This window comes from Thamnophis elegans, chromosome Z, assembly GCF_009769535.1.
Source record: "Thamnophis elegans isolate rThaEle1 chromosome Z, rThaEle1.pri, whole genome shotgun sequence".
NCBI lineage: Eukaryota > Metazoa > Chordata > Lepidosauria > Squamata > Colubridae > Thamnophis > Thamnophis elegans.
In genome coordinates, this window is record NC_045558.1 from 34,850,513 (window position 1) to 34,864,881 (window position 14,369).

Consider the following 14,369-nt stretch of genomic DNA (forward strand, 5'->3'; position numbering starts at 1 on the left):
ATGCTATGTGCAGTTTTGCTGATGGTAATCACTGCTGTAGTTTGAAATTTCTCAGTGCAACATGTATTATAGTTAATATTTCAATCTGGTTTTCTGAATTCTCAGCCTTGATCATTTATTATGTATCTACTTCCTTTTCTCCTAAAAAAATAATGCTTTTGATATCTCAGTCAAAGAACATATTAATCTTATATTTATATAATCTAGAGGTGTTTTTTTTTACCAAAGTTTAGTACAGTAGTCTCATGTCTGGCTAGGATATTGAAAAGCATCTACCTGGCAAGGCCATGCTTTAGTTTATACTAGCATAACTATCTTTTATAACATTATATATTTTGTGAGTGTTGTCACCTAAAGTAACTACTTTAAATTGTCACTTAAAGTAATTTAAGCATTCCTTACTCTGCTAATCATATTCATATGAATCACTATTTATATTCACTATTCATTTCTATGAAATGTCCTAATAACACTATTCATGTTATTAGGGAATTTCATAGAAATGGCCTAATAACAACCATGTTAATTTGTTAAGTTTTCTGATGAGTAGAAATTAATTGGGATTCAGGTGCAGTTAATTTTCCCAGATTAGGATCTATTTTTGAAATACTACTTAATAAACAACTTTTATAGTACTTTCAACACCTATAATTATAAATAGTTTCTTATTTTTCCCTGATGTATAAAAATTCTTAAACACAGTATAAAAAAAATAGGATATGCTAAAGATTGGATTTGAACTGTTTTATGCACAAAATGTCCTATTTTGGGTGCAAACCTGCTGTTTCAAATGAGAAATGAGTTGATGAGTATTTTAAGTCTATGAAGATTGCAACTGAGCAATTTCTGTTCCAAATACAGCTGTTGTGAACTTGGGATACTTCAAATAAATGCTCAAAGCAACTTGTTTCATATTTAAACAGTGGTTTAATGTTGAAAACAAGAACTATTTCATATGTGGATCATCATATGTGACACAGAAACATAGGGGACCTTGAAAGTCATCTAGTCAAACCCCCTGTTAATTTGTATAGAATTAAATAGGAATCCTAAAACATCATGGCAAAATGCATCTTGATTTTTCAAAACTTTTGAGACCTAAAATGTGAATATATGTTTAAAATACATTAGAAAGATAATAATCTTAGTTTATCAGAAAAATGTTATATTACCATAATAGTCACTCTGAATTCTGTGAGGCTTACTTGGAAGCAGGTATATATAAAACTAGGGCCCTAAAATAGAAATTATAGTTTTAATTTGCATAGTGTATATGACAAAAGCCAAACAATTGTTTTAAAGGAAAAAAACACAAGTCTTTACTTTTTGTAAATATGTGCATATAACAGCATCATTTTAGAAATTATTTTTTCTGGATGATGTTACTCTAACATTTTGGTTAGACAATAAACATAAAATTGGTTCATGTACTCAGAAATATTTTACATTAGAGTATTGTAAAAAAATGGAAATTCTTCATAATACTATAGTAGATCAATTTTTTGCCAAGTTCTAAATATCAGTCAATCAGAATAGAACTGGAAGGGTCCTTGGAGATCTTCTAATCCAACCTCCTGCTCAAGCAGGAGATCCTATACCAGTGATGGCTAACATTTTTGGCGCCAAGTACTGAAAGCACAAATACACCTATAATGCAATATGCGCACGTTCCATTCATGTGCATGCATTTTTGACCCCCATATGTGACCCACCATGCACATGTAATTCCCCATATGCATGTGATCCCCCTGCATGTGCCTTGCTCACAGCGTGTGCGTCTCCAGCATGTGCCCTGCCCTCTGCTCATACATGGCGGAGACGTGAAAATCTGCTTGATGGCGGGAGGCACTGTCATGGGTGGCAGAACTGAGTTTGGGAAGTGGCTCGCATGCCTGCAGAGAGGGCTCTGCATGCCACTTGTGGCATGTGTGCCAGAGGTTCACCATATTGTAAAAAGCCATATCTTAAAAACCTCCAGTGATGTAGCATCTACAACTTCTGAAGGCAAGCTGTTCCACTGCTTAATTGTCCTCTCTGTTAGAAAGTTTCTCCTTAATTCCAGGATGCTTCTCTCCTTGATTAGGTTCCATTGCTTCTTGCTCCATTGCTTTTTGACTTTCCTTTTGGTGCTTTGGAAAATAAGTTGACATTCTCTTCTTTGTTACAGTCTCTCAAATATTGGAATACTGCAATCATGTCATCCCTAATTTTTCTTTTTTCTAGATTAGCCATACCCAATTTCTGCAATTATTTTTCATATGTTTTTGTCACCAGGCCTTTAATCTTTTTAGTTGCTCATCTTTGTACTTTTTCCAAAGTGTCATTATCTTTTTTGTAATGTAGTGACCAAAACTGGATGCAATATTCCAGATGTGATCTTAAAAAGGATTTATAAAATGGTACTAATATTACAAACAAAGGCCAGGTTTTGCCAGAGGTGGTATGCAGAGTCCACTCTGTAGGCATGCGCACCATCGCCAGCTGCTCTTCTGAGTTTGATCGCGGACTTCCATGCTGGACAGCTGGTCTCCACGTGAAAACTAGCTGGCCAGTGCGCATGCCCGTCAGACGTGCGCAACAGAACCCAGAAGAGCAGCTGGCCGCCCCACGTATGCACACCAGCCTGCTGCTCTCTTCCAGGTTTCCAGTGCTCCGGCACATACATGTGCGCATGCCCATGCACACACTCCAGTTTGGGGGCATGGTGCCAAAAAAGTTAGCCATCACTGACCTAATATTTGTTTGTAGCTTTGGGTTTTTTGTCAAGGTGTACAACCTTGCTCTTTTCCACATTAAATTTTCATGTTGGAAAGGGCCAATATTTATCATTCATGAAGGTATTGAAGAATACTGGGCCTAAGATGGAACCTTGTAGTACCCACTTACTTTCCTTCATGTAGATATAATGCCAATAAAGACTACTTGTTGAACAGAGTTTGTCAGCCAGTTACAAATCATCTGGGGGTGATGCTGTCTACCCCACATTTTTCTAGCTTACTAATAAGTAGGTTGTGGCTAAGTTTGTCAAATGCCTTACTCAAGTCTTAATATACTATGTCCACAGCATGGTCTACTAATTTAATCATTGTTAAAGAATAAAATAAGATTGGTTTAACATGACCTGTTTTTTAAAATCAGTGCTGGCTTCTAATGATAACTATTTGTTTCTAGATGTTCACAGATGATGATGATGATGATGATGATGATGACCATCATCATTATTATTAAATACTTTATTCATTAAACATGAAACTCAGCCAACCGAACATTCAAAAATGCATCACACACCAGGGTCCTAGGTATCAACCAAGTACCTTATTAAAATATATTATACTGTACAGTAGTACAGTTTTTTGCAGTTCCGCTAGTATTATTTCAGGAAGCTGCAATTTGTTGATGTATCTTATAAAATTCTTGGACATGGTGCCAAGTGTCCTGATAACAATGGGTATCACTGTTACATGCTTCATCCATAGCCGTGTATTTTTGATGGCCAGGTCACAATATTTCATTATTATTTCCTCCTCCTCCTCCTCCTCCTCCTCCTCCTCCTCCTCCTCCTCCTCCTCCTCCTCCTCCCCCCCTCCTCCTCCTCCTCCTCCTCCTCCTCCTCCTCCTCCTCCTCCTCTTCTTCTTCTTCTTCTTCTTCTTCTTCTTCTTCTTTTACAGTAACTTTCCAAGTATTGATGTTAGGCTGATTGAACTGTAAATTCCTGGGTCTGTTTTTTCCCTCTTTTATTGAAGATGGGAATCACATCATTTGTTTTCTAGTCCTCTAGTACTTCCCTGGTGTTCCAGGATTTTTGAAAGATGCGGTTCAGTGCAGTGGTAAAATCTAATTTTTTTGCCCATCAGTTCTATGGGCATGGCTTAGTAGAGGAGGTCATGTGACTGCATGGGCGTGGCCAATTTTCACTTTTTAAAGCATTTTTTTCCTGACTATTTGCCTGAACTGGCAGGAAAAATGCTTTAAAAAGTAGGGGAAATCAGCTGTGAGCTGGGTGATCCTTGGAAGCTTTTTTTTACTACTGGTTCATAGAACCAGGGACAGTGGTCCCTACTGGTTTGGCTGAACTGGGCCGAACTGGGAGGATTTTACCCCTGGTATAGTGATTCTAAGATAACATTTACCAGCTCTTTCAGAACTTTGGGATGCAGATTCCAGTGATTTTTATTCATCAATATCAGACAAGTGTTCTCTTACCATTTTCTTGATTATTTTAATTTTTACTCCTAGTCTATATTTTATCATTATGTTTTTAGTAGGTTGGGCTATAATTTCTTTTTGCGTTAAAACTGAGTTACCCAGCTCTGCTTTTTGTTGACTGCCTGTTACTTCCTTGCCATCTTCTCTATTGAGTGGATTAACTTGTTTCCTTCATTTTTTTCTTGTTTTTTTATATTGTGCAAGAAACTTTTTAATTATTATCTTTAACTTTTGTTGCAAGCCTTTGTTCATTCTGAGACTTTGCTTTCTGACTTTATCTTTTCAGATTTGGACTGCTGAAATCATGCTTAATTATGTGTCCCTCTGTCCATTTTTTGTACTTACTCTTTTTGTCTTTCAGTTTATTAGAGAGATCTTTGTGCAACCATGTTTGTTTCTTCTTGGATTTCTTGTTTTTCTTTTTCAGTGATATTGTGCTGGACTAGGCTTTAATGATCATATTTTTCAGAGTTTCCCAAGCTTCTTGAGTTGTTTTCCTCTTTAGGATTTCAACCCATAAAAGTTCTGATTTTAACAAACTCAGACAGAGTCAAATAAAAATCTTTGGCTCTGTCTGAGTTTATTAAAATCAGAACTTTTAAAATTAGCTTGTATTTGCCTTGTATTGAATTCCAATATGACATGGTCACTCTTGGTCAACGTTCCAGAGACTTCAACTTCCTATATCACTTCTTCTGTATTATTAAGTATTAAGTCCAGTATAGCTTTTCCTTTAGTTCCCTGCTTTATTTTTTGTCAACTAAGTTGGTTAGGAATCTGTTCAATCACCCACTTGCTGCAGAGATTTCTCTCAGCTAATATCAGAGTAGTTAAAGTCTCCCATTGCTATTGTGGTATGTTTCCTACAAACATTTGTTAATTGGTTAGCAAAGAGTTCATCTATTTCTTCTGTTTAATTGGATGGCCTGTAGTGTACACCGATAGCATAGCAATGTCATTCTTTTTTCCTTTTATTTTGACCCATATGGATTATAGGAGGTTTCCTCCTTGGTTTTGTGCATTTCTGTAAGATATAGTGATCTTTTATATGTAGTGCAACTCAAACCTCCTCTTTTGTCAGGTCTGTTGATTTTGAATAGTTTGTATTCTTCCATCAGTACATTCCAGTCATGAGTTTCAATCCACCAAGTCTCTTCAATTAGTTTAAAGCTCTTTTGATTTGATGAGCTAGTTGTGTTCAGAATAAATTTTTTCTAGTTCTTGTGAGATGCATCCCTTTACAATAGCCCTTCATGTAGGTGTTGCAGACCATGGCCTAGGAAGTTGAGATTATGTTAACGATACCAGTTTTAAGCCAGTTCTAAAATCCTTTGCTCCTCATTGGATGTTGGCCTTTTGCTGGAAGTATAGTTGAAAACATCACTTGTTCTCCTAATTCTTTAACTTTTTTCTCTAGCTATTGGTAATCTCTTGTTATTATTTTCAGATTTATTGTTGCATGATTGGTACTCATGTATAGGAGAAGAAAGGGGTAATAATCTAGGGTTGGTTATTTTAGTAAGATATTCAGTTACATCTTTGTTTTTTACTCTATAGCTCCCCAGATTGATTGCCTGGTCTGCAGACTATAGTTTCTGTTTCCCTAAGAATTGAATCTCCTATCACCAACATTCACCTTTTTATTTCTTGAGGAAGTCTGGAATATTTTTTTCCTGTTGCAGGAATGCTTGCTTACACTTCTTCTTTTTAAAAACTATTGATGAATGCTCTTTTATCAGTGTCTGTTATGAAAACTATTGTTAGTTCCAGAGGGGCTTCATTGGAATAGGCTAGGGTAAAGAGTAAGGGGTTTGCTCTTGGTTGTTATGGTTTTCTTCTAAAAGTGACATGTTTCCATCACCCTTCCTCTTTAGGTTCATTTACAGGATCATTTTAATGGAAGCTGTGTGTTCACTATTGTGTTCAATTTGGGTGTGTCAGATTTCTTTATGTTCATATATGGGGCCATTTTTTAAAGAAGCTGATTACTCCCTATTGTGTTTTATTTTGGTGTACAATTGCTGTAAATCTAGAACAGTGGTTCCCAACCTTTTTTTGGCCATGCCCCACCTAAGCATCTCTAAAACCCTGTTTTCCCCCCCTACCCCCCATGACATATAATTCTTACTTTACTCAAAAAATGAACTCTACTCACATGGAGGAAGTCTAAAAGGTCATTAACTTGGTTTAAACAAGGTTCAAATTGCCTTCATTAAAAATCAAATTGCCCTCCTCATGGGTTCCTCATGTTGGGAACCACTGATCTAGAGTAAGTCAGTAGCGGTTACATAACAATCACTTTTGTAGTACAGTGCATTGAATTTATTAATTCTGAATCTCAGAAAGGAACATTTAATCATTAGAATTTTAATTTGGTAGAATGTGGCAGTTCAAAGTCTAAGCTGAAAAATTTCAGTGATGTTTTGGGAATGGCTTTCCCATGATCTTAGCACAACCATTTCAAAGCAAATTATCAGTTAATTGTCTGTTTAGAAGACATTATTTATTGGAAACCTATAAGGTTAATATAGGCTTTTGAAATAATAACAGATCCTAAGGACTTCTCTCTAGTATTTTTTCCTTCAGGGAGAAAAAAGAATCATAGCAAGAAATGCTCTGATAACATTTTCTCCATAGCTCCTAATTCCAACCATGAAATAAAAGTGAACAGCCAAGATGCCTAAAAGGAAAGTTTAATTAAAATATCTGTGGCTCATCACACTAGAATACAAAGTTATAAAATTGTAATTATCAAAAGTGGATATTTTGTTTTTAACAATTCCGAAATAAGTAGTTAATCCACTGAAATCAACTGGGTCTCTGTGCTTAATATTAAGTTTTTCTGTAGAAAACAAAGTATTTGTAAAATCTGTAGCACATCTTATCTAAGATGCTTAAGGATTCACATATGTAAAGCTGACTATGATGCCATCATGCTTCAAAATAACAGAACCAGTAATTTTAAGTCTTTCATACGAAAATCCTTAATAATTTCAATCTCAAATATTACAAGTGATTTGGTTTGAAATGGGTCTGATTAAAAGCAGTTTGGAAGTACTTCTATTCAGGTTCTAGCCTTTTCAGCCATTATATTCATTTGGATTTAAGGGAGCTTCAATGGTAGTGGAATGCTTGTGCTCATTTCCTGAAGTGTTGAAATCTTGATTGATTCCTGATACTTTATTAATGATTTCTAACAAATGATTTACTAAAAAACTGAGATATTTCTGACCTGTATTCGTTCTCCTTCATTCAATTATTGGGTCTCTTCATTTCTTCTGCCATTACTTTTTGATTAGTCTGTGAATATTCTGCATCATTATATTTCCTTTTTGTTGTTGTTATGGTCTGATACTTTGTGTGTGTGTGTTATTTTAGTTAAATTTGCAATTTAAGAGTTGATAAATATTTTAAGGAGTATTTAATTAGAAGTAATCTGACTTTTGTTTTGTTTTTGTTTCTACATAAATCTTTATTACCTTGCTGTTTTTTGAACGTAAGAAATGTCAGTATATCATAAAAGAATAATTATCCTTGATGTAATTAAATTATATGTTCTCAACAATTTGTGAAAGAAAAAATCAATACAAATTCTTAATACTTTTATTTGACAATTGTAGAATATGAAAGGATTTTTTGGTGGTTCTATAATGGGTCAATCCTAAATAATATAGTAAGAAGTTAATTATGGCTGAAATTGATAATATCTTATTTAGTAGTAAGCTTCACTGAAATTGTGGGGTTTTCTTGGAGTAAATGTATTTGTAGAGTGACTTATGTTGCTTAAAATTTTCTAGGAACCATGTGTTTCAAATATAAAAACTGGGCTTACTACAGTTTTAAAATTAATTACTGGTATATTTGCCCTGTGCGCCTGTAAGATTTGGTTGATTGTTTGCTGATAGTGACAATGATATTGTCCAGCTGAATATAACACAACTATGAAATGACCTTCTACTGATATTAGTGAGAAAATTGGTCAGCCTAGGAAAATATTACTGAATATTAGAGAAGAATGTTACTAATACAAATTTTAGAATTGCTGTGAATTGGAAAATCATAGAAAAACTGTGGATACTTTAAAGATAGAAATAATATTGTGATAGAACCCGAGTTAATCACATAATTGATATATTAATATAAAGTTAGTTATGATTAATGAGAATTTACTCTTAGGTAAGTTTTTGTCACTGTATGATTTATTAATTGGAATTTAAATAGTAGTTAAGTATTCTTAAAACTTGTCCGTAATTGGGATATTTTATGACTTTTTTCTCTGGACACTTGGCTTTTCTATGATATTGCCAATTTTACAATGTTCTAAGTTTTAAAATTAGTATACCATAGGGCTGCCATTTGGGGAAAATACAATAAGTAAAAACCTAAAGATTCCTTTAGGCTAGTGGTTCTTGGAATCCTATCTACATTGCTTGAAAATATTTTATTGTTTTAAAACACTTAACATTTTAGTACTGTGTTACTCTATATGCTTCTAAATTTCAACAACGGTTTTAATACCTTAATACTTTCCATACTTCCATACTTTAATATTTTGCACAAAGTACATTCTTTGCTTCGCCCATGGTATTAAAGTGTGTTGGAGTAATATAGGCTCAGAGATATCTGTATGCCTAGCTGTGTTTACATGAAACTTCAGAAAAAAGGAAGGAAGAAAGGAAGGAAGGATTTAAAAAGGGTGGGGGGATCCTGGCAAAAAAAGCAGAGCAAAAATGTGACAAAAAGTAATTTGATACCCAACTCTGATACCCAACTAAAAAGATAGTTGAATTATTTGCTGTAGATCTCTTGGTTCTGTGTTGAATATATGACAAATAGTGAAAGGAAAATATTGCTAGGTACAGTATGAGAATGAATAGAGTCATGGAGTTGACAGAAATATTCAGTTCAATCTATGTCAGTGGTGGGTTGCAAACGGTACACCCCAGTATGGGTGTACCAGATCCTGCCCAGAGCACCGGGTACTGTTCTGGTACGGTGCTCCGGAAGGTCCACCCGCCCGCCCGCCCACGCTCCTTATCTGTGCTTTAAGCTTTTGGCGTTTACGCACTGGGACATGGCATGTAGAGTGCCTGTACGATGCTCCACCAAGCAGCTGGAGCATTGTGGAGACTTGCAGAAGCATCATTTAATGCTACAACGCATGTGCGCGTCATGTGCGCATGTGTGCATGTGGGTGACTCTGGGGCCATTCCAACCATACCGGTTGGAATGGAATCCAGAACCCACCACTGATCTATGCTCAATGTAGGACTCCAAATTCAAGCAACCTCCCCCAACAAATGGATATTCAACTTATATCCAAAGTCAACCATTGCTATTTTATGTAATTGGTGCCATTGTCATATTGTTTTTATTTCCAGGAGCTGCTTTCGAACATCTACTTGAAATGGCATACTCTAGATCCCTTGCCAGTAATCTTTCTGTATCTCTCTCTAGTTCCCTTTTAAAGATGAAGGCACTATTTCCTGACTTCAAGTACTTAAAATAGTTTTCAAGGATTTCTTAAACTATCTAAAATATAATACATAAAGGTTTAGGTGGTATTTTAGTTCTTAATCAGTACTTTTGATACAGCTTACTGTATTTTTCGGAGTATAAGAAGCACCAGAGTATAAGACGCACCAAGGTTTTGAAGAGGCAAATTTTTTAAAAAGTAGGTAGGCAGATAGAGGGATAGAGAGGGAGAGAAAGAGAGAGAAATACAGTAAGTAGGTAGGGAGAAAGAGTAGGTAGGTAGGTAAAGGGGGAGAGAGAGAGAGAGAAATAGAGAGGGAGGAAAATATAGTAGGTAGGGAGAGAGAGAGAAGGTAGGTAGAGGGATAGAGAGAAATAGAAAGAGAGAGAGAGAGAGAGAAATACAGTAGATAGGGAGAGGGGGGGAGAGAGAGAGTAGGTAGGTATGTTGGTAGATAGAAGGGGGAGAGAGAAATATAGTAGATAGGGAGAGAGGGAGAGGGAGAGAGTAGGTAGGTACATCGGTAGATAGAAGGGGGAGAGAGAAATACAGTAAAGTAGGGAGAGAGAGAGTAGGTAGGTAGATAGAGGGATAGAGAGGGAGAGAAAGAGAGAAATACAGTAAGTAGGTAGGGAAAGAGAGTAGGTAGGTAGGTAAAGAGAGAGAGAGAAATAGAGAGGGAGGAAAATATAGTAGGTAGGTAGGGAGAGAGAGAGAGAGAAGGTAGGTAGAGGGATAGAGAGAAATAGAGAGAGAGAGAGAAATACAGTAGATAAGTAGGGAGAGAGAGAGTAGGTAGGTAGATAGAGGGAGAGAGAGGGAGAGAAACAGAAATACAGTAAGTAGGTAGGGAGAGAGAGTAGGTAGGTACGTCGGTAGATAGAAGGGGGAGAGAGAAATACAGTAGATAGGGAGAGAGGGAGAGGGAGAGAGTAGGTAGGTACATCGGTAGATAGAAGAGGAGGAGAGAAATACAGATACGTAGGGAGAGAGACAGTAGGTAGAGAGAGAGAGACAAATATAGTAGGTAGGGAGAGAGAGAATAGGTAGGTAGGTAGATGTTTCCAGGTGCATTTATCCATGTGCTGGAGAAGGAAATTGCTGACAATATGCAGCATTTTTCACAAAAATGGGCCTTTTTTTTTTTCAAAAAAAAAGAGAGGCAAAAATAGCCTTAGAGGGGCTTGCAGAGTGCTCCTGTGGGTGGGCTCCCCAAAAATGAGCAAAAAATGGCCTGTTTTTTATCAAAAATATTGCATGCATAGCCTTATAGATGCTTATAGAGTGCTGCTGGGGGCTGGGGGGGAGCAAAACAGCCCAATTTGTGCTCATTTCTGGCCGCCCCAGCCCCCCAGGAGCTCTCTGAAAGCCTCCATAAGGGTATGCACGGCCATTTTGGTGAAGGGGCAGGATTTCGGGAGGCAAAAAATGCTGTATACATTTTCAGATTTTCAGCCTCTTTTTTGAGGAAAAAGGTACGCCCTATCCTCTGAAAAATACGATATCTGACGTGGGAAGTTGAAAATCATTTAGAGTAAATAGCTGTTCTTTGATCTTATTCTGTCAGTTTCAACCTTCAACCAAGGCCCTTAGGTCTGTTTTTCACAGAACACATATGGTGGAAAACATATGGTCTTTTAAGACAGTGCCAAAACAAGAATTAAGATGTGTTTTTTCAGTGTTTCCTGTTAGCATCTTGCTATCTACATTCTTTTTATTTTTAAATGTTTGGGGAAAAAAACCTTAAATGTTGTGAGCATTCTTTGTAATCTCATCTCATTTTTGACCTTAGTCTTTCTGACATTTCTTCTGTTCCGGGATATTTGTACATATATTTTTATTTATTATCTCTCTTATTTTCCAGGTCCTTTACATGGCCTTTATTTTGTTGTCATCTTCACTAAGTTTTTAGTGCAATGGCTTTGGATTCTTTTGTTTTTTATGTTTTGTCTTCATTGATGTTGCTTGCAGTTGTACTTTTTAAAATAAATGTTGCTGTTATCTTGAATTTCTTTTCCATTAGTTTTTTTCTTACCTCACAATTCTATTACTGCTATGAGTTTTTTAAAAAAAATACAGATTTCCTAATGCATTTAAACCACAGTCAGCATTAAATAAAATATTCCAGGACTTTATTCTCACTTTCTCTAATGTTGTAACTAAATATTTTCTATCAGTTAGTATAAAGTCAAAATTTGCTTATTTTATTATGCCTTCCTTTAGCTCTAAGAGAGAATGTTGTTAGGAAGAATGTTTCTTGGAAACATGAAGGTATTACATCAAGTTAGTTATATTTATTATCATGGCTATATTTAAGTGCTGTTCTTTATTTTTAGAAAACAGCTCCACCTGGAGAAGAAATTGTAATAAAACCAATAAAAACCTACTTATTTTAACTGAAATACCACTTATAACATTGCCAAATTTATTTGTTTAGCTTTGTTATGATTATTTTCAACATGCACTGACATTCTTTCTCTCTTTCTTTTGCTCCTATTTTCAATTTCTGTATCATCCAACCAAATTCTGATTAGATCTTGCAAATTATATTTGTCTTTCTATACTAAGAACTGACGTTTGCTGGCATTGGGGTATAGCTAATGAAGAACATGCAACTTATGAGCCAATATTATTTATGGATTTGTTAATACTTATATCCATTTACAGTAGTATTCCCACTTTATCCTGTAGTGTCCAAAATTGAATGTAGGTATCGATATAAAAAGAATTTACTTCGTGGTTTTCGTTGTTGTCATCTTTTGAGGTAGAGGAAGCATACCTTTTTCGTTGTGGCCCTTGCCCTCTGGAATAGTATGCCTCAGACATATGGATGATGTCCATTCTCCTGGGATTTCCCAAATAAATAATAATACACACTCACACACAGACACACACTTTCTTCAGTTTCAGTTTAAAGCTCTTCTGATCAAACACTCCATGCTTCAGTGACCACATTTTACCAATCTTCTGAATTGCAACCCATCTTGTGCCCTTTAATGATACATAACTCACTCCAAATGTCAGAAATCTCACAAATCTCACTTGACTGTCACTTGCAAGCCACTATCTCTACAGTACTAGTCTTTCTCTTCCTGTTCTTCTATTGTAGTAATAACAATGGATGAAAGGCATCTGCGACACTAAGTTGTGTGGACTAACAAAAAGGGATAATTGTCAGTAGCAATAGCAATAGCAGTAGACTTATATACCGCTTCATAGGGCTTTCAGCCCTCTCTAAGCGGTTTACAGAGAGTCAGCATATTGCCCCCAACAATCTGGGTCCTCATTTTACCCACCTCGGAAGGATGGAAGGCTGAGTCAACCCTGAGCCGGTGAGATTTGAACCGCTGAACTGCTGATCTAGCAGTAGCCTGCAGTGCTGCATTTAACCACTGCGCCACCTTGGCTCTGGTGGAAACAGGCCCAACAGACTTGATAAGTCTTAGAATTTTTCTTGTCCCATTTATTTAGTATTTAGTATTTATTAATACTCATAGGCCGCCCTTTTCCCTGAGGGGACTCAGGGCGGCTTACATAAAATGAGGGGGGGGGTATACAGACAATAGACACAAACAATACATAGAAGTAAAATAGTAAGCAACATTCATTCATCATTCGGGTGGGGACAGTTATCTTTGTCCCCAGGCCTGACGGGCTAGCCAGGTCTTAAGGGCTGTGCGGAAGGTCTGGACGGTGGTGAGGGTACGAATCTCCACGGGGAGATCGTTCCAAAGGGTCGGAGCTACTACTGAAAAGGCTCTTTTTATAATCTGTATTTCTGACAAACAATACATTTAATGAATCAATCACTTCGATTACCACACATTTACTTCTGTTTATAATAATGAGTCAGCTAGTAGCATGATTATTTTCTAAGTCCTCTTGCAGGGGCATTTCTGCTTTTAGGGAACCATTTTTGTGTCTTCTGTTCAGCAATGCCTTTTTTCTTTCCATGAAGGCTGAGGCTCTTTTTTTTTTGTCTGAGGGTTTCAAAGCTATTCCTGAATTCCAGTGGCATAGAATGTGGTCTCTAGGTCTTCTTTGTAGCTGTCATTCTTGTTTGTTGGGCCTGTTTCATTTTAATATTTTTTCTTAGGGAAAATCATTTCATTTCTCAGCAATTGTTGCAGCATCCCATTTATTTGAGCTAATACATTTTCATCATTTACATTCTCTCTTATGAGATGAAGTGTGGACAGTTACTACTCTATTTTTATGTTTTTTTCTTTCCAAATACCTCTACAAACTTGCCATTGTTGCAGAAAAATACTATGTAATTTCAGTTCAGAACACAACCCTTGAAAACATTTTAGTCCACAACTATAGAGCCATGCATGTTTATTTTTTGCTTTTTAAGCCACTATGAAAAAGATTTTTATTCCATCCTCAAACTGTTAAATTAGTTGAATGAGTACATAATGTTAAATTTAACGAGTACATTTATTAGGAAGTTCCCCTTAAATTCTGTTACCAAATTGCTAGCTCTCCCTTTTTATTCATCCAGTTTGTTCAGTTCCTAGAAACTGGCTGCCTTTATTACTTTTAGGGCATCTGCAAAAGTCTCTGTATCTGCAATCACTCTGTCTTAGAATGGACAATCTCCTATCAGCACAGAATATATTGTCAAACCTATTAATTCTTCAATTTTCTCTTAGTGTAATGGAGAAGGGTGAGCACGAAAATTAC

General features: G+C 36.2%; 1 protein-coding gene across 3 annotated transcripts in view; it reads left to right on the forward strand.

Annotated features, from left to right (window-relative positions):
* Positions 1–14,369, forward strand: part of PHF14 (PHD finger protein 14) — a 155,701-nt gene that overhangs the window by 11,513 nt on the left and 129,819 nt on the right. The gene's annotated exons all lie outside the window — the stretch shown is intronic.